Source organism: Chiloscyllium plagiosum, unplaced genomic scaffold (genome assembly GCF_037043375.1).
Source record: "Chiloscyllium plagiosum isolate Xiang-an unplaced genomic scaffold, Cpla_swu_hap1 HiC_scaffold_32, whole genome shotgun sequence".
NCBI lineage: Eukaryota > Metazoa > Chordata > Chondrichthyes > Orectolobiformes > Hemiscylliidae > Chiloscyllium > Chiloscyllium plagiosum.
The window spans coordinates 21867201-21892731 of NW_028270170.1; the positions used below are offsets into that span (position 1 = coordinate 21867201).

Consider the following 25531-nt stretch of genomic DNA (forward strand, 5'->3'; position numbering starts at 1 on the left):
TGTCTTTAACACTTACACTACTACCTACCCTTTTGTTGGTTGTAGAAATGTGTGAAAATCAATTACCCTGAAACAGCTCAGAATCATCTCGGTAATCTATTTCATTGTATGCTTCCTTTGTAATTTTTTTTATTCTAAAGGAATACTTACTAGCAATGATCTCTAGCCTCTCGCTTTAACTCAGATACCTGGGTACTTATTCGACAGAAAACAACAAAGGCATGTTTTCATTTCTAAAAATGATATTGGCCATTTATCACAAAAAAGTATCTGTTTGGTTAATAATGTACTCAATCTTTTAATAATATACCGAATCTCTTCCCTGGTATGGTAGCATAGTGTGCAACATTTATTCAGGGCTGATTCAGAGCGGACTCCTCACCAGGGAGTCAAGTCTGTCCCGAAAATGCAACAGCAGTGTTTAATTAAAGGCCCAATTACATTGCACGCGACTCTGCATGAGGCTTGCTGCTGGCGTAGAGCATTCAATGGAAATTGTGATTATGGCATTTTAAACTTGTCTGTGGAGTTATATATTATTAAAGTAGATCCAGCCCAGGTAATAAAGGGTGGCTTTTCATTAGTTAACTCATGAAGAGAGCAGCATCGGCCACCAAAGCCACCTGCTGTGCTGTGCAGGTAGAGGACCACGCTTTTCAAGTGCACCAACTCAAGGGAGTAAACATATATCTAAAAATACAGATTACGCAAGCACCAGAACATTTTCATTTTAAAGACAAAGACAAATAATGCAAAGAAAAATGATAAAATATTTGAACATAGCAATGAGAAACCAGCACTCAGCAGGCTTCCAACAGAAGGAAAACATATCAACAGTTTGAATAGAACTGTCGAGGCTAGTGATCGCCCAAACCAAACTGCTGGCTCCTGCTAAGCTAGTCAATTTCCATCACCAAGGCAAGGTGTTCAATTGACTCAGAACTCTGGACCTGTGAGGAATAAAGTGAAATAACTGCACAGAGGCTGGTATCCTGTCACCAAGTCACCCTTTATTTCCCCATGCCCAGGTCATGGAATCTGGCCAGTTAGCCAGCCTCTAGGGTGAGGGGGCTCTTCGGTGACTCCTGCTTTTTTCCTGTATTTTTAATTTTATTAAACAGTACAAAATACAGTTAACATTAAGCAGAAAGCAGCAGTTCACAAAATAAATCTCACTATGTAAAGGCGAAAGGGCAGCAAAGGCAAACCCCAAACCCCACTGTTCAACCAGTTTTCAGGGAGAGGAGGACAAACCTCAAACCCCACTTCCAATCATCACAAAGATAACAGTAGCAAACATAGACAAGCGCAATCAAATCAGAATCAGTGCATAGAACACACACCCAAAATAGCTATAAAAAAACCAGACACCTGACACCAGTCCCCACCACATACTGATCAGACCGTCCTTGGCTAGCCTTCCTGCAGCACAGTTGTTGGCCTTCCAGTCTCTGACCTCCCTGTGTACTGACTGACCCTCCCCAGACCCGCTTTCCTTAAGGCTGGTCATTGACCACCCAGCTCCTAGTCGCCTCGCTTACTGACTGATCAACCCCAGGCCGCTTTCCTACAAGCTGGTTGTTGGCCTTCCGGTATCCAGCCACCCTGCATACTGACTGACCCTCCCTAGCCCATTTTCTTCCAGGCTGGTTGTTGATCACCCAGCTCCCAGTCACCCCGCGTACTGACCGGACTACCCGGGCCATTTTTCTACGAACTGGTTATTGGCCTTCCAGACCCCAGCTGCCCTGCATACTGACTGACCCTCCCCAGCCCACTTTCCTCCGGGACAGACATTGGCCACTGCATCACGGTCAAGACTCCCGTTTAAATTGTCAGCCAAGGCTCCCTGATTGGGCCAGATTAACAGCCCCAATCAGGCCCCTAACCCACTACATTAAGGCAGTCCAGTTTTACAGGAAAGTGTAAACATGTAGATTTCAACCTGGGGTGGGAGGGAGGTTCAGTTGTGAAATCCACCTCCTCAGAAATGAATTACTTATCAAGGTCAGGCATGAAAAATCACAGGACTTCCAGTGGCTCACAGAATCATACACTGGAGGAATTACTGGAAGAAATGTACAAAAGGGGTAAAATTGAATGGCTGAAACCATTATAAATCTTGAACTATGGGACAAGCTATTTATTGCACCCTGGTACTATTTCATTTGCACTGACTGAATGACTGAATATTTCAGGATTAATTTGTCCAAATGTCTTTTTCTCATTACTCAACATTTCGCAAGTTAAGAAGGCAATTTAATACCTTTTCTAAATGTGTACTGACATGATGACAAACAAATTTTTACTTGCAGTTGAAAGGAAAAACACAAAACTGAGTTCAACATCCCTGTCAGCCTGTCCTCAGAACGAGAAAACTATCCTCCCACCTCTACTCTGGCAGCACGAGGGTGTAGTCATGGCCATTACAGTGTGGCAGCTGTGGGCAAGACAGCCACCTAAAGAGGCCACTGCAACACTCCATAGCTCCCATCCCAGGTCTGCTGGTGGCTCAGCATAACAGTCACATTTTGACCACGCTGGGGTCCTGACTGCCAAATGCAAAATTGCAGCTTTATTGCAAACTCGGTATTTGTAGCCATTCCATCTCCGACCCAACGTTTCTCCAAACAACAGTGAGTTTGAATGACGCTGGTAAATTGTACATTAACTGAAATTTTGGGTGCACTTCACTCCTGTTTCAACATCCTCCCCCACCCCCGTCACTGTTAGACCTCAAAATTCACACCACGGTGTCGTTATTTATATAAAATTAATATCAGTGATTAGGTATTTAATTGAAAAGTAGCATCTGATCATTTCCATTAATTTGGTTTAAATACTAGATTTCTAGATTTTGTACAAATGGCAATTAGAGGCAGGGCAGCAAACTGGTTATGTTCTTACACTGCAGAATTTACAGTCATATAATTCATGTTTCTTTAAATAAAAATGCTCGTCAAAGCAATGATGATGCTCAAAGTTCTGCATTACTGCAAAAGCTCCTTTGGCTCGCAGATGAATTTCTGGGAGAAACTCTGCAGCTCTTTCTGTGTCTGGCCTGTTCCACAGTAATCTGGCTGATTCTTAATTGTCCCCTGAAATGACCACCAAGCTAGGCAATTGTATCCAAGAAGGTAATCAATAATGTGCAACAAATTCTGGAATTAGTAGTGAAGCTCACATTGTCAACAAATGCAAAAAAGCATCAATAGCTTCCAATCAATACCGAAATAGAATTGTGTACTGTATACATGACACTACTATCTTAATTTGATAAAGTGGTTCAAAGCCATGACTTGTTTTATCTAGCATACAAAAACAAAGCATCACCATGACAGAACTCCTTTCCACTAACTACAGAGTTAATCCTTGTCAAGATTCTCTCTCTCTCTCTCTCCGCAAAAAAGGAATAATGTGTAGAGGATGACACTGACATGCATTTTAAAGGATACCCATACTCTAGGGGTATGTACATCGTTTGGACCGTTACCATACCAACAAGATGTCAGACAAGTATGACAAGTTTCCTTAATCATCAACACGACCCATTTTGCTTTCAAACTCCAGCTCATCCGTCCTTATTACAGTTTGTTCCAATCTCAAATTCCATCTCATCTATCAGTAACAGAGCTTGTCCCTATCTCAAACATCACCTTGACTGTATGAGGCAGAACACAAAGTGTCGAATATGAGAAAAGGTTATTTGTCCCGTGAAGAACCGTCCTTTCAGATTATCAGCAATTTATTCTGACATTTACCTTCTCTGACTCATTAATCTTTTGACAGAGAGCTCTGCAAAAAGAATAAGCAAGCAAAAATTTGGAATATTAATTCATCCTCACAGTTCCAATATTCAATTCTGGTTTCTTATTTCCACAGACACTTTCACCCAGATGGCTTGGAAATAATTTGGTACCATGGGATAGTCTTCAGGATTTATTGTTTAGACTCGAATAGATCTCGAATTACCATTCCCAATCAGCTACCTTTACAAAAAATAATTATAACATTTATCTTTGAAATCAAAGCTGCCTTTCATGTAAGTTTGTTTCTCCTTTCTATTGTGTGGGAAAAATCTTTGGATTATAGTTTCATCTCGCACTAATTTGTGTTTTCTCATATTACTAGTATTGTCCAGTTCCACTTCAGATGTTTCAAAGCCTAGACCATTTTCCTCACGAATTGTTTTCAATGCAAAAGGATTCATGTGAAAATCTCTCCTTATAGAAACAAGTCAGAAATTAATCCTGATCATTCCTCCCTTAGTCTTATCCAATGGACAGTGACGTCCTGGGGCCAATTTTTCCAGCCATTCTGAACAAAGGGTTCTGATGAGACAGTTGAGAAAATTGGATGAAAAGTCCAGTGTGGAGTTTTTGAAAATAAGAGCAAAGAGATCTATTACTCGACTGAGTAGCGAATGACAAGATTCTTGTCAGTGAGTGGTAAGAGGCCTATTAGCATTTATTATCACCCTCATTATTACCTAATTTCATTTTATTAATTTGCAGTTTTGCCTTCTTGCACCCACACAGAGAAGCTAGAGGGCAAAGATTCCCAACATGAAAGTCAGAGCAGAAACCTAGCAATTCCGGTTCATTGCTTGCTCCTCCAGGCCTCCATCATGGACACCAAGCACTGACACCGCATGCACAGTGGCTGCACTCATCCCCCTCTCACCATCCACTAGCATCACTATCTGACATGTATCAGGCTCACGGGCCATATCTTCAATCCATTTTGATTTATTTATTGGCATGTGTATCTTGTTACAAAATACAGCAAAAAGTATTGTATAGTGCTGCCACTCTCTTTAATCACAGAAAAATAATCCAAAACATAGCATATAAAGACAGAAAAAAGAAGATATAAAGGAAGTGCCCAACTTGACAGTTCTTCTTGAGAAGTGCTTGGCCCTGGGCAATGGGCCTGTTGGCCAGGCACAAGTCCCTTTGGAATGAAAGCCCCTACTCTTTGGCACCATCTTGCCTCCACCAACATCCTCACCACTATGTCCTCACTGGACCTTGCCAATGTAGATGTCACCAATGCTACTGGGAACCAACAGGCCCAAACTCAACTCTGCCACCACGTGAGTGTGCTTCGGGCCTACCTCGCCGATGCAGCTGCTGCCACTGTGTAGCATCATGGTATAAACCCGTCTTCCACCGCCACCTCCATGAATCTGCGCAGGGAGCAGGTGCTGGCTGGAACCCTGCCACAGTAGGGCCAGTCAGCGCTGGCCCTACTCACCACAGCCGATGCCATCGTCACAATTGAGCTCTTCATCAAGAGATAAGTAAAACAAAACAGAAGAGAAAAAGAAAGAGAAGAGAGAGAACAAAAAGAAACAAAATGAAAAGAAAAGCGGGCGGAGTGGACGAGCTCCAGGCTCAGAATCCCTACTCTGCTGCCATCTTACCAGAAGTTACAGTGTGGTTCTACACTTCATTGCTGCACCTTATAGAGTTTTATGACACAGAGATGAACCCCTCTGTTAATTAAACCAAACACCCAGAAAAGCTCACTTCACTCACCTTGCAATCTGTTAAAATGAGTGACAGAGAACTCCCAAATTCCACTATTTAAAGTAAATAACAGTAATTTTTTTTAACTCTGAAAGTGAACATTAAACAACTATTCATAATTCTAAGCCCACCCTTTCTCTTAACATCTTCCTATTTGCCTCCAATTCTATAACAATATGCTGTTCCAATAAGACACTTATTAAAATTACATTAACTTAATTTCAAAACCACACAGTTGCTGACTTCTTCTGTGGCTTCACTCTTCTGACGGAAGATCTCCTTTCTTTTTACTGCGAGAATGTTTCACATCGGGGAGTCCAAAACTAGAGGCTATAGGTTTAGGATGAGAGGGGAAAGGTATAAAAGAGACCTATGGGGCAACTTTTTCACGCAGAGGGTGGTACGTGTATGGAACGAGCTGCCAGAGGATGTGGTGGAGACTGGTACAATTGCAATATTTAAGAGGCATTTGGATGGGTGTACGAATAGGTAGGGTTTGGAGGGATATGGGCCAGGTGCTGGCAGGTGGGACGAGATTGGGTTGGGATATCTGGTCGGTGTGGACAGGTTGGACCGAAGGGTCTGTTTTCAGACTGTACATCTCTATGACTCTATGAAAGGTTACTTATTATAGTGGGTGTTTTCTAATTTCTTGAAGAGCAAGATGTTATCCTGGCAATTAGCTCTCTGGCTCTATGGCAGTTTCTCTCTGACCAATTTTCAAAATGAACACATTTTATACCCCCTCAATGTCGGATCGTCTCATTGGTTCAATGTTGGCAAAACAATTAATTCAAACTCGATTAGGTTTTAGTATCCTGGGGGCATAACTTAAACTGTTTGGTTAAATTCCAATTGTTGTCAAAGCAGCAACCAAAACTCAGGTATCCATTTCACAGCCAAATATTTCATATTTTCAATTTTCCAGTACTCTCTAGGACTGCCATTTCGTCATATAAATAGGTGCCTGTAATCTCTCAGTTCAGAACAGCATTCTCTCTCTTTTAAAGGTACAGTACATGCCTTCAACCTCATAACAGAGTGCACTAGCATCTTTCATTGCAATGCTTTTGCAAGGGCACCTTATACATGGGGACAGGCAGCCCTCAATTGAACCGGGGTACATCTCAGAGATCCTTGATTGCACTCTTCATGCTCACAGCATCTCCTCTTTGCCTTGCATTGACCTTTTGCACTTTTGTCCCTCAATCAGAGCCAGAAGGCTCTCAGAGCTTTTGACCTGGCTTGCCTTTTAGCACAGACACAAATCCAGGCAGCTTGTCATAGTCAGTGATGGGCAGTCAAAGGAGTAGCCATGTTTCTGTATGAGGTAATGTGCTATGTCAATCTCACAGTTGAACCTTGTACTGTGTTTTATTAATTTATGGTATGACAGCATCACTGGCTAGGCCAGGATACATTGGCAATGCCTAATTACCCAGAGAACAGTTAAACGTCAACCACATTGCTGTGGGTCTGGAGTCACTTGTAAGTCAGATCAGGTAAGGATGGCAGTTTCCTTCCCTAAAGGATATTAGTGAATCAGCTGGATTTTATCAACAACGGATTCACAGTCATAATTAAACACTTCATTCCAGATTTTTATTCAATTCATGTGGCAGGATTTGAACCCGGGTTCCCAGAACATTATTTGAGTCATTGGGTCAACAGTCCAGTGCACAAACGCACTGCGTGTGGTTTGAACAATGGCCATGTCTCAAAGTCTAAGGGTAGTAGTCCTCAGTCATGTCAAAGGAGACACTTTTCAGACACAAAGAATGAATAGGTGAAGAGTGTCACCTGTCATTTTTACAAGGGCTTGGACATGATTGATTTGCCCAGAGGCAGCCATGGTCAGAATCTGCTCTTTGTAAGAGGTGAGGAGCTAGGTGCTGGGCACCCCACCACCCACTTTGGCTCCTTCTGCTCTACTGTGGGCCATTTTCTCCTGAAATTAGACAGAGAGAGGTTTTGATTGAGAAGAAAGTGGCTCATACAGCTGTTAGGATTGGTGTAAGTGGGTGAAAGGCAGAGAGGAGCTCTGAATGACTGAGTAGGCAGCACAGAGCCAGAGGGTTAGTGGTGTGGGGGAGCTATGTGTGTGACAGTGAATGAGAGAAGGCACTACATGCAACAGCGAGAGTGGCAGAGCATGAGCCTTGGTGGGAGTTATCGGAGCAGTAGAGATAGTGCGTGTATGAGGCAGAGCAGACAACGTCATTGACTTCCTTCCAACATTGCTGTTTATTCCTCCCAACTGACCCAGGTAGCAACTTCAAATCATACTGGTAGGGTCTGCTGTCATAGTATCCTCTGTCAGCCCTGGGGAAGAGAACGTTCTTCCTCTGCATCACCCTATCCACTGGAAATCCCAGGATCCCTTCCACAAAGCGGGAAACCAATTTCTGTTATTGGCCATGTCCGGTTAAAATGTCACAAACCCATGCAGGGGTGCTCCAGATTGACAGAGCTTGACCCGGATACCCAAAGGCCTTTTAAATACAGCATTGCTGCCAGGAATCCTGGGATGTCTTGGTAGTGGTGAGTACCTCTGCCCATGGTGAGTGGGGGAATCAGGCTTCCATCACTCCATTGGCCCTGTTGTAGCGTGGTACTGAGTTAATGAGACACATTTGGGATGGGAGCTCGATATATCTCGCTGGGCCTCACAAAAAGAAGCTCAATAAAAATAACACTTAGCTGATTTCTGGTAAGATTCTGCCACTGAAGTTTGAGTGCTCAAAACTGAACTTAATATTCCAAAGGTAATCTCAGCAATTAATTATTCAAGGCTGAAATGATTGCTCTGCCTTAATCAGAATCAGTCTCCATTATAGTATCTGTACATATAGTTATTGTATAGATATTGTAATATGGAAACAGTCTATTCTCCTCAGGAGTTTGCTTTAATTTATATGTGAAACAATCCTCATCCTATGTCTACATTACATTATTAAAGCCCTATTTTCTTCAACAGACTATTTAACCTACTCTTCAGGATTGACATGGGCTCTGTTTTAATCACTAAATCCTATTTTAATTGCTAACTCTTCTTCACAGTGATATCTAAAAACCCTCTCCTTCTCCATGTCCTAAATACCTTTATTGTAAAATTGAAAACACGTCCCTCATCCTTAATCCATCAAACACCAGAAGCAGCCTGTTTCCATTTATAATTTTGAATAGTTATAGTAGATCACTTCATAATCATCTCTGTGCTTTCAAAACCATCCTCAAAAGATGTTGCTGGATAATATCAATACTGCTATAGCTGACATTCAATACTGGTTTCAGTTTTTCCAAATATGTACTATCAGACAAATTATACGCACATCATTTGTCCCACTGAGGTCATCCGTTACCACAGCAGTAAACCAGAATCCTGGCAGATGGAAACCATGTAGGTTGAATGGATATGCTTGACTGTACACTCATCGTTTACTAGGCAGTTTATTTTTCTAAATTCAAGATTGTTAGCTTCAAATGACCTGATAATCAGAATGAACTGTACATCACACTTTCTCGCGGAAGTTTTAGAGGATACCAGTAGTTGTTTATCTGGACAAAACCAAAATGACAATATGAGGGGATATGATCATAACATGGCTGGCTGATTTTCTGCAAACCAGGAGCACCAAAAATGATTTAAATTATACATGCATTTTACTCATTACATTTTATCAAGTTAGGAATGTGATGAAAACAAATTGAGTGAAGCCATAGACATACAAAGTAGACACAGGAGTCGGACATTCAGCCTTCAAGCCTACTTCACCATTCATGGCTACGTCAACACCATATTTCTGCTTTCTACCATTAATATCTAAAAAAAATCAATGTCTTCCACAAATATATTCAATGACTCATTTGAAGCACCAGAAGCAACTAAATGAATGCAATTTTAATTTTTTAAGCTTGCCTAAATATAAGTATTAGAAAATAAGTAATATTACATGGCATGGGTATTTTACAAAATATCAAATCAATTCTGCTCAACCGTTTAGAAAACAAAATCCTCTTGTCACATTTAAGTGCAGAAAACACAAGCTTTAGCCCAATAGGTAGAATAGACAAAAAAAAAAGCCAAGAACTGCTGATGCTTGCAATCAGAAACAAAAACAGAAATTGCTAGGAAAACTCAGCAGGTTTGGCAGCATCCGTGGCGAGACATCAGAGTTAACATTTCAGGTCCAGTGACCCTTCTTCCAAACTGAGTAAATACAGTACTTGGTTCTGTCAAAATGCTGTATTTTTTGAAAGCTAGAACAATTTTGCTGCTGTGGATCTTATTATAAAACTGTGCATCTGCAGCATACGCCTGAATCACCTATTGCACTGCCCTCAATCCACTTACCTACACAAAGCAGTTCACTTCCTATCAACAAGTGGCTACAAGCAGGAAGTGAGAGCTTTCAGTAGTTTCAGTAAGAATCTCTTGAATTAAACTCTCTACAATCAACCTATCCCTATGAATGATGGTGGAAACACAAAAAATGGTGCAAGTAATTCTCTTGCTTAAATCTTATTATCCTGTTAGTAAAAAAAAGTATTTCTCATCAAGAGATTTTGGTAAAAGGACATTTGCATGGGTAAACACAAAGTAGAAGAGCAGTTGCAATGAATTGGAAGAACTATCGGAGACTACATTAAGAGGCAGCAGTGAACTGATTTATTATTATCCTTGCAGGATGGGATTATACCGCAGCTGCCAGTCTCAATCTAATATCGGATGAGAATGAAATGCAGCCAGTAGAGTGGAATTTTCCTTTTTCATTAGCTGCATCCCCAGCCAGGTCAGAGTAAGATTAAATGTAAAAGATGTCTTCTAATACGTGTTTGGATCCAGCTGCAGGGTTGTTCTTCTAGCTCGTTCATTTTTAATGTGAAGGGTGTGATATCCTTTGGATATCAAACACTTTGAGTGTTTGAGCATTTTAAATTGTGGCTTTCTCATCAGCCCAGTGTTAGACAGCGAAACAGAGAGATCAGCTTTGGCAACAAAGCACTTGACTTTTCTCAAGAATCTTCCATACAGCTGCTTGTGTCCAAACTGGCTCAACCTTCACCACCATCAGCCCATTTGCTGACCTACACAGAGTCCAAGTTAATTATGTCTTGATTTTAACGTTCTAATTCTGGATTTCAAATCCTTCCCTCTGCTGATCACCCTGGGCTCTATAATCTCCTCCAATTCCACACCTTCATTTAATTCCAGCCTCTTGAGTAACACTGATTTTAAACACTATTATTGATAACCATGTCCTCAGCTGGAATTCACTCTGTAAACTTTTCCACCTCTTTACCTTATTTACTTTCTTGGAAACACTTCATGTACCCCACCAGTTTGTACAAATGTTTCATCATTTACCTGAGTACCTGTGTCATGTATTGCTTTTGCTTCCATGAAGTTAAAGGGAGGTGATGGCCTAGTGGTATTATTGCTGGACTGTTAATCTAAAAACGCAGATAATGTTCTGTAGATCTGGGTTCAAATCCTGCCAGGGCAGATAGTGGAATTTCAATTCAATAAAGGAAGAGTCTAATAAAGACCATGAATCCATTGAAAGTTGTTGGCAAAACTGATTTGGTTCCCCAAATGCCCTTTAGGGAAGGAAATTGTAATCTCTACCTGGATTACATGTGATTCCAGACTCACAGCAGTGTGGTTGACTTTTAACTGCCTTCTGGACAATTAGGGATGAACAATAAATGCTGCCTAGCCAGTGATACCCTTATCCCATGAATGAATAAAGGAAGTGCCTTGCAACATTTACTCTGGCAAATACCTGAAGTAAATGTAAGTTGTTGTTGTACTGAAAGTGCTGGGAACACTCAAGAATCCAATATGACTCCTCTATGAAATTGTTGTCAGTGTTGTTGTGTGATGTGGACACTGGGAGGGTTCAAAAATAGGAGAGTAGAAGGCTGTATTATATAGTTGTAGCTGCCCACTCCCCAATCAGGGAAAATGTCCTGCAGGAGTTGAACTTTTTGAGGTGACAGTTGATTAGAAGTGTCATAAGCAAATAATGTGGAGTTATGGCTATTTAAGTGGAATTCATATTCATATTACATGTCACCATTTATTTGACTCGATCCAATTCAGCTCAATGGGCCAGCTTTACATTCTCATTTTACTTTGTACAAACTTAGTGAGAGATTCAGAATTGGCAAAATTCACATACCAATGACAGCATGCCACAATGTGGATCTGTACCCTTGATACCAGCTGCATATTTGACCGGGTTTCCAGGAAAGGGTGTCAACCCAGGCAAGGATACTAGCAACCCATCAGGTGAGTCCAATTTAAGCTGCTGTAATGTAACTTTCACTAATGAATTAAATGGGTGGAGGCAGAGTGTGGGAGTGTGGTACTGGTATGAAACATTGTAAAATCAACCTATTCAGGTGTGTTCTGACATGCTTCCAACCCAGGAAGATCCTGAACCTGGATGTTCTGGCCCATGTAGTGACACTACCATTAGATCTCCACAGCCCTTAAGCCTAGGACACCTGGGATCTCTGGGTAGTCTCCCATCCAAGTGGAAGGGCTAAGTCTGCTACGTTTATGAGATCGGGCATTTTCAGATTAATACTCATGCACTTGTTAATATATTGCTGGTTCTCTGAATTTTAAAATAGGGTGGGGGGGGTAAGGATTGAGAGGGGAAGGGAAGGCCATAGACCGGGGTATTCAAGAGGCCTTGTTAGGGAGGACTGAGAGAGGGAGGGGTGGTATAGACTGAGGCTTCTTTGAGGGATGTAGGGAGAACCCTCCTGCAAAACCTACTGTGTTAGACAATCTTCAGGAGCCAGAAGAGGGCGAGTTGTCAGGCTTCCAAATATATTGTGTGAGTACAAACTAACAATGTTAATTAATATTCCCACACAATAGGCGGGATACTCCAATAGCCAATATTGCATATTGGTGGTGCATTTTGCACTTTCTGTTTTTAACACCTGGGACCCCCTCCTTCCTAAATTGCAGGATGAATAGCGTTAATATAAGGTCATGATATTTATTCTTTGTGAATCGCACAGTGCAATCCAATTTAAAACTCTAAACTAAACTTAATGCGCGATTTTCATCATCATTTCCTTTGGCATAGTGCCAACATCTCTACTTTAGGGACAGTTTCAACACTTCAAAACTGCTCTCAAGGACAATTTGCTCTTACACGTTCTCTTGAAGATTGACACAGTGTTTTGAATTCCGCAGGTGGTATTTAAATTGATCTGTGATTTAATGGAATTAGCCGCCAGGTCCCTCACAAATGCTTCATTAACAATTCCACAGCTATGTACTACTTTGCTAAGGAAAAAAATAGCTTGCATTTAGATTGCACTTTCCAGATTCTGGGACACCTTAATGTCTGTATAATCATGGGTATATTTTGAAGTGCAGTTGCTATGGTAATGTAAATAATGCAGCATCCAATTTGCATACAGAAAGCGGCTAAACCTTTGCAGTGTTATTTTCTCCTCCTGCTTCAGTATAGGAGTTGTGGCTGTACTGGACATTGGTGAGGTCTCTTCTGGTTCCAGTGTCCAGTCCTGGTCTTCTTGGTATAGAAAAAATATTATTAAGTTGGACAGGGTTCAGGATGTTGCTGGGAATGAACGGTTTGAGTTATAAAGAGAAGTTGAATAGGCTGGGACATTTTTCTCTGGTCTGTAGGAGGTTTAGAGATGATCTTATATGGGTTTATAAAATAATGAGTGGTATAGATAAGGTGAATAGCAGGTGTCTTTTCCTTAGGGTGGGGGATTTCAAGACTAGGAGCATATTTTTAAGCTAGAGGAGAAAGGTTTGAAAAAGACATGACGGGCAACTTTTTTACACAGAGTGGCACCCGTGTGGAATGAACTTCCAATGGAAGTGGTGGATGTGGGTACAATTACAACATTTAAAAGACAGAGTCATAGAGATGTACAGCACGGAAACAGACCCTTCGGTCCAACTCATCCATGGTATCCTTATGTATGATATTCTAACTACGTCTAGTCGCATTTACCAACATTTGTCCCCTAACCCTCTAAATGCTTCCTATTCATAAACTAATTTACATGTTGTAATTGCACCAACCTCCACCACTTCCTCTGGCAGCTCATTCCATACACACACAACCCTGTGTGTGAAAAAGTTGCTCCTTAGATTCCTTTTAAATCTTTCCCTTCTCACCTTAAACCTATGCCCTGCAGTTTTGGACTCCCCCAAACCGGTGAAGAGACCTTCTCTATTTACCCTATCCATGCCCCTCATGATTTTACTAAACTCTGGAAGGTCACTCCTCAGCCTTCAATGCTGCAGGGAAAATAGCTCCAGTCTATTCAGCTTCTCCCTATAGCTCAAATCATCCAACCTTGGCAATATCCCTGTAAACTATTTCTGAATCCTTTCAAGTTTCACACCGTACTTCCTATAGCTGGGAGACCAGAGTTGCATACAGTATGCCAATAGTAGCCTAAGCTATGTCCTGTACAATGCAACATGACCTCCCAACTCCTATAGTCAATGCACTGACCAATAAAGGCAAGCATATCAATACCGTCTTCGCTAACCTATCTACCTGCAATTCCACTTTCAAGAAACTATGAACCTGCACTCCAAAGTGCCTTTACTCAGCAACACTCCCCAGGACCTTACAATTAAGTGTGTAAGTTCTGCCCTGATTTGCCATTCCAAAATGCAGCACCTCACATTTATCTAAATTAAACTCCATCTATCACTCCTCGGTCCATTGATCCATCTGATCAAGATCCTGTTGAACTTTGAGGTGACCTTGTTCGTTGTCCGCTACACCTCCAATTTAGACGAGTACATATATGAAAAAGAAACGTTTGGAGGGATATGGGCCAAGTGCAGGCAGATGTACTGAAGCATCTGCTTCCATGCTCTATGATTCAATTCCTATCTTGTCTGCTAGATTGGACCAACCGAAGTTGGAATTTCATAGAATCCCTACAGTGTGGAAACAGGCCCTTCGGCCCAATAAATCCACACCGACCTTCTGAAGAGTAACCCACCCAGACGCATTTCTCCTACGTTATATTTACCCCTGGCTAATGCACCTAACCCTGAGCACTATGGGCAACTTAGCATGTCCAATTCGCCTAACTTGCACATCTCTGGACTGCGGGAGGAAACAGGAGCACCTGAAGGAAGCCCATGTCATACATGCAAACTCCACACAACCAGTTGCCCGAGGCTGGAGTTGAAACCAGGTCCCTGGCGCTGTGAGGCAGCAGTACTAACAACTGAGCCATGGTACCACCCCATGGTGTGTGGCTCAGAAAGAATAGATCTGGATTCGAAAGCTTGCATGGGTACTGGGCAAGCGACCAGACAAATCACAGTCAACAGAAGTGTTCCCTGTAAGGTTGTTTCCCCTGCACAGACCTCTGATGCCCATGAGAGGCACGGACTACTCAAGCTGGAAGTAACTGTTGTGACCGGCGTCAGCAAAGGCTCATTGTCCTGCTTGAACCCTTGGATTAACTGTGTATGCAAGCAGCTGTGCAACTTACAGAAAATGGATGTAGGTTTGCTTGCTGACGTTTCATCACCCTATTGGGTAACATCTTCAGTGGGCCTCAGGTGAAGCACTGCTGATAAGTCCTGCTTTCTATTTATATGTTTGGGTTTCTTTGGCTTGGTGATGTCATTTCCTGTGGTGAAGTCACTTTCTGTCCTTTTTCTCAGGGGGTGGTAGATGGGGTCTAACTTGATGTGTTTGTTGATAGCGTTCTGGTTGGAATGCCATGTATGGAAGTGACTTCACCACAGTAAATGCCATCACCACAGGAAATGACATCACCAACCCAAAGAAACCCAAACATATAAATAGAAAGTAGGACTTATCAGCAGTGCTTCGCCTGAGGCCCACTGAAGATGTTACCTAGTATGATGATGAAACATCTAGGAATGAACCTTTCAGCTCAGCGAGCAAACCTACACCCAGAACCCCAACCTGAGCTACAAATCTTCTCAAAACTTGCTATTTACAGGAAATGATAATCACTGGGTAAAAGTATGACACAGAACAGGCCACTTGTGAAATGCAGGACTAGATATTTGGTTCCACTACCATTGGTAGAATTAAATATCAAGTCCTCCATTTACAATCACACACCTCTGTGCTGAGCGATGATCAATGCAGCTGAGAAATTCAGGTATGATGAGAAATGGGTAGTCCACCAATCAAATTTTAATGGAAAGACCCCGCACTTCCTAGATTCTCACTATTACAAAGGCTGAACTGCAAGGAGCTGTGGTGGTGGTTGTGTGTTACAGAGCATTCAGGGAGGCCAAGTTGCTGTGGCAACGAACATTTGTACATGCATATTGTAGTCTGGAGGTTTTGATAGTGGTGGTCAAGGGTCCAAATTCCTTTCCATCACCTGGCTTTCCAGGAATCCATCCCATTCTTAGCACCTGCCATTGGCATATGTTGGAAATATTTGCAGATTGTTAGCTAATCTGTTTGGCCGTATTAATAATGTAGAAAGGGAAGGAGCTTATTGTAAAATCACAAAATAGGTCCAGATTATGATCAGGTCCAGTTTCCTTTTGCAGCTTTTGGCAAAGTTTTAAGATGTAAATCAAATGAAAACTGATTCCAACAGCATCTCAGTTTTTAGATGAAGTATCAGGCCCTCAGCCATGCTGAGTGTATATGTTGTTCAGCTACCATGTACAAGCCAGCTGGCATGTGAAGTAGTGAATTGTTGGCTTTCTTCCAGCACCTCCTGTGACACAGCATCTTAAAATCACGCTAGGATCCTCTGTTTCATTGGAAACCATTTATAAATGCCCAAAAAAAGACTCTCCACAATCAAAGCAAATAGAATTTTATTTGTAAGAAGTGTGCTTCATACCAGACCACCTAAGCATTGTGTGAGTAAGAGAGCACAACCAAAAATTAATTTTAATAATATCAAACTAAAATTAGTTTATTGTTGAAAGAATTATGCTATTATTCAAATAGCCAGCAATGGCTGGCTATTTTATATGTTAAAGGCTGAGGTTAGAATTTGGCATAATTTTAAGGCCATATGAAATTATTGTAAAAATAACTTGAAATTTGTGTAAAATTGCAATTTCATAAGCTTTGCAAAGAGATTGTAAGAAACTTTTGAGCCAAAATATTTGATTGATGACTTTTCAATTAACTCTGCTATTCATATCTAATGTCATTGACTTTACTGACCTTCAAAAGCATTTGATGATCTCAGGTGGAAATGATACACCTGTTCCATGCTTATTTAACAAATGCTGCTAACAACATGGTGACGTCCCACAAATCAATATTTTATAATCGCAATTTAATAATATACATTTATTAATTATATACATTTCGTATAAATGTATGTAGGCTTTTTTTTGGACATTTTACCAAGTGATTCCCACCTGCAACAGGGACAGCAATACAAAACTAGAGAGAATGAGGAATGCAACCTTATCCTTTTGTCATGTGGCTTAGTTATGAGTTTCAGTTCTTTACCGACTGGTCAAGGAGAAGGCGAACTCAAAGACTGTCTTCAGGTTCAGAATTCAATGTAGCATTATCTGTTTTACATTAATAACAAATACCACTACCATACATGGTAAATCACAGATATACCAGGCTCTAATTTATAGTCACAGTAGGTCACGATTAATCTACCTTCTTCATGTATAAAAGTCCACATGCTTTCAGTGTGTCTTGCTGAAAGTAGAGTATTCTGGTATGCAGTGTATGCAGTCTTCTTCCAGAGTGTTCTAACTCCACCCACTCTGAAGTATTTATACTCAGTGATGTGTCCGTAATATCATAGTAAGATTGTGAAAAGCAAATGTTCAAAACAAAATCAAAATACAACAGAAATTGGAAATCTAAAACAAAGAGAATGCTAGAAAAACTCAGCATGTCTAGCAACACAAGTGGAGAGAGAAACAAAGTTAATGATTTGAGTCTGGTATGACTATTCTTTAGCTGAAAATGTGTTGCTGGAAAAGCGCAGCAGGTCAGGCAGCATCCAGGGAACAGGAGAATCGACGTTTCGGGCATAAGCCCTTCTTCAGGAATGAGGAAAGTTTGTCCAGCAGGCTAAGATAAAAGGTAGGGAGGAGGGACTTGGGGGAGGGGCGTCGGAAATGTGATAGGTGGAAAGAGGTCAAAGTGAGGGTGATAGGTCAGACTGGGGTGGGGGCGGAGAGGTCAGGAAGAAGATTGCAGGTTAGGAAGGCGGTGCTGAATTCGATGGATTTGACTGAGACAAGGTGGGGGAAGGGGAAATGAGGAAACTGGTGAAATCTTAGTTCATCCCTTGTGGTTGGAGGGTTCCTAGGCGGAAGATGAGGCGCTCTTCCTCCAACCGTCGTGTTGTTGTGGTCTGGCGATGGAGGAGTCCAAAGACCTGCATATCCTTGGTGGAGTGGGAGGGGGAGTTGAGTCACAGGGTGGTTGGGTTGGTGGTCCGGGTGTCCCAGAGGTGTTCTCTGAAACGCTCCGCAAGTAGCCGGCCTGTCTCCCCAATATAGACGAGGCCACATCGGGTGCAGAGGATGCAATAGATGATGTGTGTGGAGGTGCAGGTGAATCTGTGGTGGATATGGAAGTTTCCTTTGGGGCCTTGGAGGAAGGTGAGGGGGGAGGTGTGGGCGCAAGTCTTGCACCTCCTGCGGTTGCAGGGGAAGGTGCCGGGAGTGGAGGTTGGGTTGGTGGGGGGTGTGGATCTGACGAGGGAGTCACGGAGGGAGTGGTCTTTACGGAATGCTGATAGGGGAGGGGAGGGAAATATATCCTTGGTGGTGGGGTCCGTTTGGAGGTGGCGGAAATGACGGCGGATGATGCGCTGTACATGGAGATTGGTGGGGTGGTAGGTGAGGACCAGTGGGGTTCTGTCCTGGTGGCGGTTGGAGGGGCGGGGCTCAAGGGCGGAGGAGCGGGAAGTGGAAGAGATGCAGTGGAGGGCATCGTCGACCACGTCGGGGGGGAAATAGCGGTCCTTGAAGAAGGAGGCCATCTGGGTTGTACGTTTTTGGAACTGCTCCTCCTGGGAGCAGATGCGGCGGAGTCGAAGGAATTGGGAGACTGGGATGGCGTTTTTACAGGGGGCAGGGTGGGAGGAGGTGTAGTCCAGGTAGCTGTGGGAGTCGGTCGGTTTGTAGTAGATGTCCGTGTTGATTCGGTCGTCTGAGATAGAAATAGAAAGGTCGAGGAGGGGGAGGGAGGAATCTGAGACTATCCAGGTGAATTTGAGGTCGGGGTGGAAGGTGTTGGTGAAGTGGATGAACTGTTCAACCTCCGCGTGGGAGCACGAGGCGGCGCCGATACAGTCATCGATGTAGCAGAGGAAAAGGTGGGGGGGTGGGGCCTGTGTAGTTGCGTAGGATGGACTGTTCCGCATATCCTACGAAGAGGCAGGCATAGCTGGGGCCCATGCAGGTGTCCATGGTTCCTCCTTTCGTTTGGAGGAAGTGGGAGGATTGGAAAGAGAAGTTGTTCAGGGTGAGGACCAGTTCAGTCAGTCGAAGGAGGGTGTCAGTGGAAGGGTACTGGTCGGTACGGTGGGAAAGGAAGAAGCGGAGGGCTTTGAGTCCTTCGTGATGGGGGATGGAGGTGTACAGGGACTGGATGTCCATGGTGAAAATAAGGCGTTGGGGACCGGGGAAGCGAAACTCGTGGAGCAGGTGGAGGGCATGGGTGGTGTTCCGAACGTAGATGGGGAGTTCTTGGACTAAGGGGGACAATGATTATTCTTTAGCAGTTCTAAAGAAGTTATACTAGATTCAAAATGTCAACTCTGTTTCTCTCTCCACACATGCTGCCAGAACTGCTGAGTACCTCCAGCACTCTCTGTGAATATTTCCAACAAGCTTTTCAATGAACTTCCATTTCCAATGTACTTCAGCAAAGTACAAATGAGAACTCAGACCCTTAACCCATCTTCTGCACTGTCTGCTACCTTTTGCCTTTATTGTGCATATTGCATCACTCATATAAAGCATTGGCCCACTACATGTGAACAAGACAAGTTGTCAGAAATTAATCGAACATCTCAGAAAGGAGTAGCAGATGTACAGATCATGTATAATTCTTATACAAATATTATAGTTTTGTAATATACAAGTGGCATATTGAGGCAGCAGTTACTCATAGATGTTACACTTCAATCCTAATAAACAGCGTCAGCCTGCCAAGAAATATTCTGCCTTATTCAAAATTTCTATTAACTCCAGAGTATTTCTGACATAAAAACAACCTATTACTAAATATTTTTAGCCACTGTTCAATTAATATTTTAAGCTGAATGAAAACAGGGAACAATGGTCAGCAAGATATTTAACATGAAAGCAATTCCACTCTTACAGAACATTGCTGTCCCTCATGCCAATGGTGATGGTGCCCACAGCCTTGAGTACCAGCTCTCAGACCACCATCTTTTCAAGGCATCTTGGCAAGGATGTAATTGGGACATCCTCATCCTGGAAATAAATAAAATGAATATTCTTGCCCAGAATATAAACGGCAATCCATAAATCAATTGTTATTACTTATTTGATGAATGCTTTACATTAATACAATTCAATTGTGTACATTCCTGACTTTTTATAAGATAAGTTCAGTATTGGCATGTGCAAATTACTGGACTCATTTGGCATCTGTGTTTATTGGAAATTTGATTGCATGCTGCCCAAAATCAGAAATGAGAAATTAATTGTGTATTGCACCGATACACATATGTGCTCTTGGTTGGTGAATCTGTAACAGTATAAAGTCAGGGAAAAAAAGTCTCCTTTCTGCAAATGCCTCTGCAGAAGTCACTTTGACTGTATGTCTTCCTCTGTGAACCTATCCCTATATGAATTATTTATTCTAATCTTGATTCCTGTATGCTCCTCCATAACTTTCAATACTTCCTTTCAGATCTTTCCTAAATGCTGCTTAATTCCTCTTAAAAATACAGTCTATGATAAAATATTATGACTCTCATGACCTCTACATGTAAAAACAAATCAATCTAACTTTAGGGCAAAATGAAACCATACCGTTCAATAATGGCTTGGACATTTTTAGAGCTGTTTTTATCTTCTGGATTTTATATGACTCATACAATAATGTAACAGTTGAAACAGTGGGCGAAACATCTCTTGTTTCAATCCTACTGAGGCCCATTCCCACAGCTCTTTTGTCAATATTTCGCTGACTGTGTCAATGGCACTCCCTGCACTTGTCTGGAACTAGACAATTCATTAATTTTGTTTCCTATTTACACTCTTTACTCACCATTACCTGGTCCCACTTTTTCACCGCCCTAGGCTGTTCACTAATATTCATTCGAAACTTACTGCTTCCCACTGCCATCTCACCTGCACATCCTTATACTCTGCTTCCTACAAGGCCTGAATTTGATTCTTCTGGTTTCTCCGACTCCATCGGACCTGTTCTGATCATGCTATCTTCCACAACGGCACTTCGACATGTCTTCCATTATCCACATACTGTAGTGGACAGGGCTTTCAGCCGGGTTCAACCATTTCCCCCACTTCTGTTTTACCCCTTCCCCTGTCTCTCAGAACCATTTTCCACCCCACGAGGCTCCAGAACCAAAGAATCAAAATACCATCTCTGAAGACATCTTTCCCTCGCCTGTCAGCACTCTGAAAGGACTATTCCATTCACAACATCCTAGTTCACTGCTCTACCACCTAAAAACCTCATCACCCTTCAATGAAATCGAACATATGTAATTACAGGAGGGGTTAATACGAGCACTTTTAATCTCCTCTTCCCTCACTATTCAAGGTCCTAAATACTCCATTCCAGGTGAAGCTGTGATTTGCTTCTTCCAATCCAGTCTCTGATATTAACTGCTGACTGCTCGACAGTGGAGAGTTTAAGCAGATGCTGGGTGGTAGCTTTGCTGAACACTTCCATTCACTCTCCAAGCATGACCCCAAGTTTGCAATCGATTATCATTTCAATTCACTTTCTTTCTATCATACTAATATTTCCGTCCAGTGAGGCCCATGCAAAGGTGGAGGAACAGCATCTCATTTTCTACCAAGATACTTTGCAACCATCTGAACTCAGCGCCGAGTTCAATCAACAGCTTCAGGCCCTCAACTTGGTCCTCCATTTTGTTATTACGTCTTCCCCCAAGTGTTTGTATATTATTTAGATGTTTTTACTTTCAGCAGAATTTGCCATTATTCTGAATCTATGCCTTTTTTTCTTCCCCCACCTCCCCCCACAAGCATTGTGTCTAATTTTGTCTTTTGTTCTAGAGCACTTTTGATCATTAATCTTCCCTCACTTTCTAACCTTTTGCTGATCTGTTCCATTTTGTCCTCCCTCATTTAAAACAGCATAAACCCTATCACTTCTTTCCCTCTCTTCTGTTCCGAAGAGGCAGCATATCAGACTCAAAATGTTAACACTGTTTCTCTGTCTCAGCAGAAGCTGCCAGACCTGCTGGGTTTCTCCAGCATGATTTTTTTTGTTTATTTTCAGATTTCTAGCAGCGGGACTCTTCCGCTTCTGGTTAAAAAGTGGATAGCTTGCAAACTGTAATAATTTCTCTCAGAAGTAAATACAACAAAATGCAAATCAAAGGATAATAGGAACAATAATAAGCCTTTTAGCCCTTCAAGCCTGCTCAAGCATTCTGCAGATTTGGTTGTGGTTTCAAATTTACTTTCTTCTCTTACCCTAGACTCCCTTGTTTATTAACAATCTACCTACATCATCCTTGAATTAATTCAATGCCCCAATCTCTGTGGCTTTCAAATGAAAGATCTCAAATTCCTGAAATTGCCTCCAATAATTCTAGTCTCTGTCATCAGAGGAAACATATTCCCAATGACAACCCTATCAAATCTCTATGAGCTGAAAGTCTCAATAATATCACCTCTCATTTTTCCAAACTCCAATGGTTATCTGCTTAACATGTTCAACCTTTCATGATAATATTTGCCCTTAATCTCATGAATGTGTTGAGTGAACCCCTCTCTGAATTTCTTAGAACATAAAACATAGAACATTTTTATTTAAAGAAACATAGAACATTACAGTGCAGTACAGGTCCTTCAGCCCTCGATGTTGTGCCGACCTGTCATACCAATCTGAAGTCCATCTCACCTACACTATTCCATGTACGTCCATATGCTTGTCCAAAGATGACTTAAATGTACTTAAAGTTGGCAAATCTACTACCGTTGCAGGCAAAGTATTCCATACCCTTACTACTCTCTGAGTAAAGAAACACCTCTGACGTCTGTCCTATATCTATCACCCCTCAATTTAAAGCTATGCCCCCTCGTGCTCGCCATCACCATACTTGGAAAAAGGCTCTCCCTGTCCACCCTATCTAACCCTCTGATTATCTTATATGTCTCTATTAAGTCACCTCTCAACCTTCTTCTCCCTAACGAAAACAGCCTCAAGTCCCTCAGCCTTTCCTCGTAAGACCTTCCCTCCATACCAGGCAACATCCTAGTAAATCTCCTCTGCACCCTTTCCAAAGCTTCCACATCCTTCTTATAATGCGGTGACCAGAACTATACACAATACTCCAAGTGCGGCCGCATGAGAGTTTTGTACAGCTGCAGCATAACCTCATGGTTCCGGAACTCTATCCCTCTATTAATAAAAGCTAAAACATTGTATGCCTTCTTAACAACCTGTCAACATGGGTGGCAACTTTCAAGGATCTGTGTACATGGACACTGAGATCTCTCTGCTCATCTACACTACCAAGAATCTTACCATTAACCCAGTACTCTGCATTCCAGTTACTCCAACCAAAGTGAATCACCTCACACATGTCCGCATTAAACTCCATTTGCCACCTCCCAGCCCAGCTCTGCAGCTTATCCATATCTCTCTGTAACCTACAACATCCTTCGTCACTATCCACAACTCCACCAACCTTAATGTCGTCTGCAAATTTACTAACCCACCCTTCTACACTCTCATCCAGGTCGTTTATAAAAATGACAAACAGCAGTGGACCCAACGCCGACCCTTGCAGTACACCACTAGTAACTGGACTCCCGGATGAACATTTCCCATCAACACCACCCTCTGTCTTCTTTCAGCAAGCCAATTACTGATCCAAACTGCTATATCTCCCATAATCCCGTTCTTCCACATTTTGTACAATAGCCTACTGTGGTGAACCTTATCGAACGCCTTGCTGAAATCCATATACACCACATCAACCGGTTTACTCTCATTTACCTGTTTGGTCACCTTCTCAAAGAACTCAATAAGGTTGGTGAGGCACGACCTACCCTTCACAAAACCGTGCTGACTATCCCTAATCAAATTATTCTTTTCTAGATGATGATAAATCCTATCTCTTATAACCTTTTCCTACACTTTCCCAACAACTGAAGTAAGGCTCACTGAACTATAACTACCAGGGTTGACTCTACTGCCCTTCTCGAACGGGGAACCACATTTGCTATCCTCCAGTCTTCTGGGATTATTCCTGTAGACAATGACGACTTAAAGATCAATGCCAAAGGCTCGGCAATCTCTTCCCTGGCTTCCCAGGGGATCCTAGGATAAACCCCATCCAGCCCAGGGAACTTATCTATTTTCACACTCTGCAGGGTTTCTAATACCTCTTCCTTGTGAACCTCAATCCCACCTAGTCTAGTAGCCTGTATCTCAGTATTCTCCACGACAACGTTGTCGTTTTCTAGAGTGAATACTGTCGAAAAATATTCATTTACTGCTTCCCCTATCTCCTCTGACTCTACACACAACTTCCCACTACTATCCTTGATTGGCCCTAATCTTACTCTCGTCATTCTTTTATTCCCTAAATACCTATAGAAAGCCTTAGGGTTTACCCTGAACCTATCCGCCAACAACTTCCCATGTCTCCTCCTGCCTCTTCTGAGCTCTGTTTAGGTCTTTCCTGGCTGCCTTGTAACCCTCAAGTACCCTGAGCCTTCACATCTCATCCTAACATAAGCCTTCTTCTTCCTCCTGACCAGAGATTCCACTTCCTTCATAAACCACGGCTCCCGTGCTCTACAGCTTCCTCCCTGCCTCACAGGTACATACAGGAGCTTTTTCTTGAATAAGCTCCACATTTCTAATGTGCCCATCCCCTGCAGTTTTCTTCCCCATCCTATGCTTCCTAAATCTTGCCTAATCGCATCGTAATTGCCTTTCCCCCAGCTGTAACTCTTGCCCAGTGGTGTACACCTATCCCTTTCTGTCACTAAAGTAAACATAACAGAATTGTGATCGCTATCACCAAAGTGCTCACCTACTTCCAAGTCTAACACCTGGCCGGGCTCATTACCCAGTACCAAATCTAATGTGACTTCGCCCCTTGTTGACCTGTCTACATACTGTGTCAGGAAGCCCTCCTGCACACACTGGACAAAAACTGACCCATCTATAGTACTCGTACTATAGTGTTCCCAGTCAATATTTGGAAAGTTGAAGTCCCCCATGACAATTACCCTGTCTCTCTCACTCCTATCGAGAATCATCTTTGCTATCCTTTCCTCTACATCTCTGGAACCATTCGGAGGCCTATAGAAAACTCCCAACAGGGTGACCTCTCCTTTCCTGTTTTTAACATCAGCCCATACTACCTCAGTTGACGAGTCCTCAGATATCCTTTCTGCAACTGTAATACTGTCCTTGACCAACAATGCCACACCTCCCCCCTTTTACCATCTTCTCTGTTCTTACTGAAACATCTAAATCCTGGAACCTGCAACAACCATTCCTGTCCCTGGTCTATCCATGTCTCCGAAATGGCCACAACATCGAAGTCCCAGGTACCAACCCATGCTGCAAGTTCACTCACCTTATTCCGGATGCTCCTGGCATTGAAGTAGACACACTTCAAATCAACTTCTTGCTTACTGGTGCCATCTTGCGTCCCTGAAACTTGATTTCAGACCTCCCTACTCTCAACCTTTTCTATACTCGAACTACAATTTTGGTTCCCATCCCCAAAAGCCTTAGTGAATTCCCCCACAG

The 25531-nt window shown here is 42.4% G+C and overlaps 1 protein-coding gene across 7 annotated transcripts in view; it reads right to left on the bottom strand.

The window, feature by feature from the left end:
* The window catches only part of mpp2b (MAGUK p55 scaffold protein 2b), a 539799-nt gene that overhangs the window by 136402 nt on the left and 377866 nt on the right, over nt 1-25531 (bottom strand). Inside the window, exon 1 of one of the 7 annotated variants that reach the window (XM_087977858.1) lies at nt 5117-5135. The exons of the other annotated variants lie outside the window; for them this stretch is intronic. The gene's annotated coding sequence lies outside the window, so the exon portion shown is untranslated. Of the gene's footprint in view, nt 1-5116; nt 5136-25531 lie in introns of those variants that run through there. 7 annotated transcript variants of the gene reach the window in all.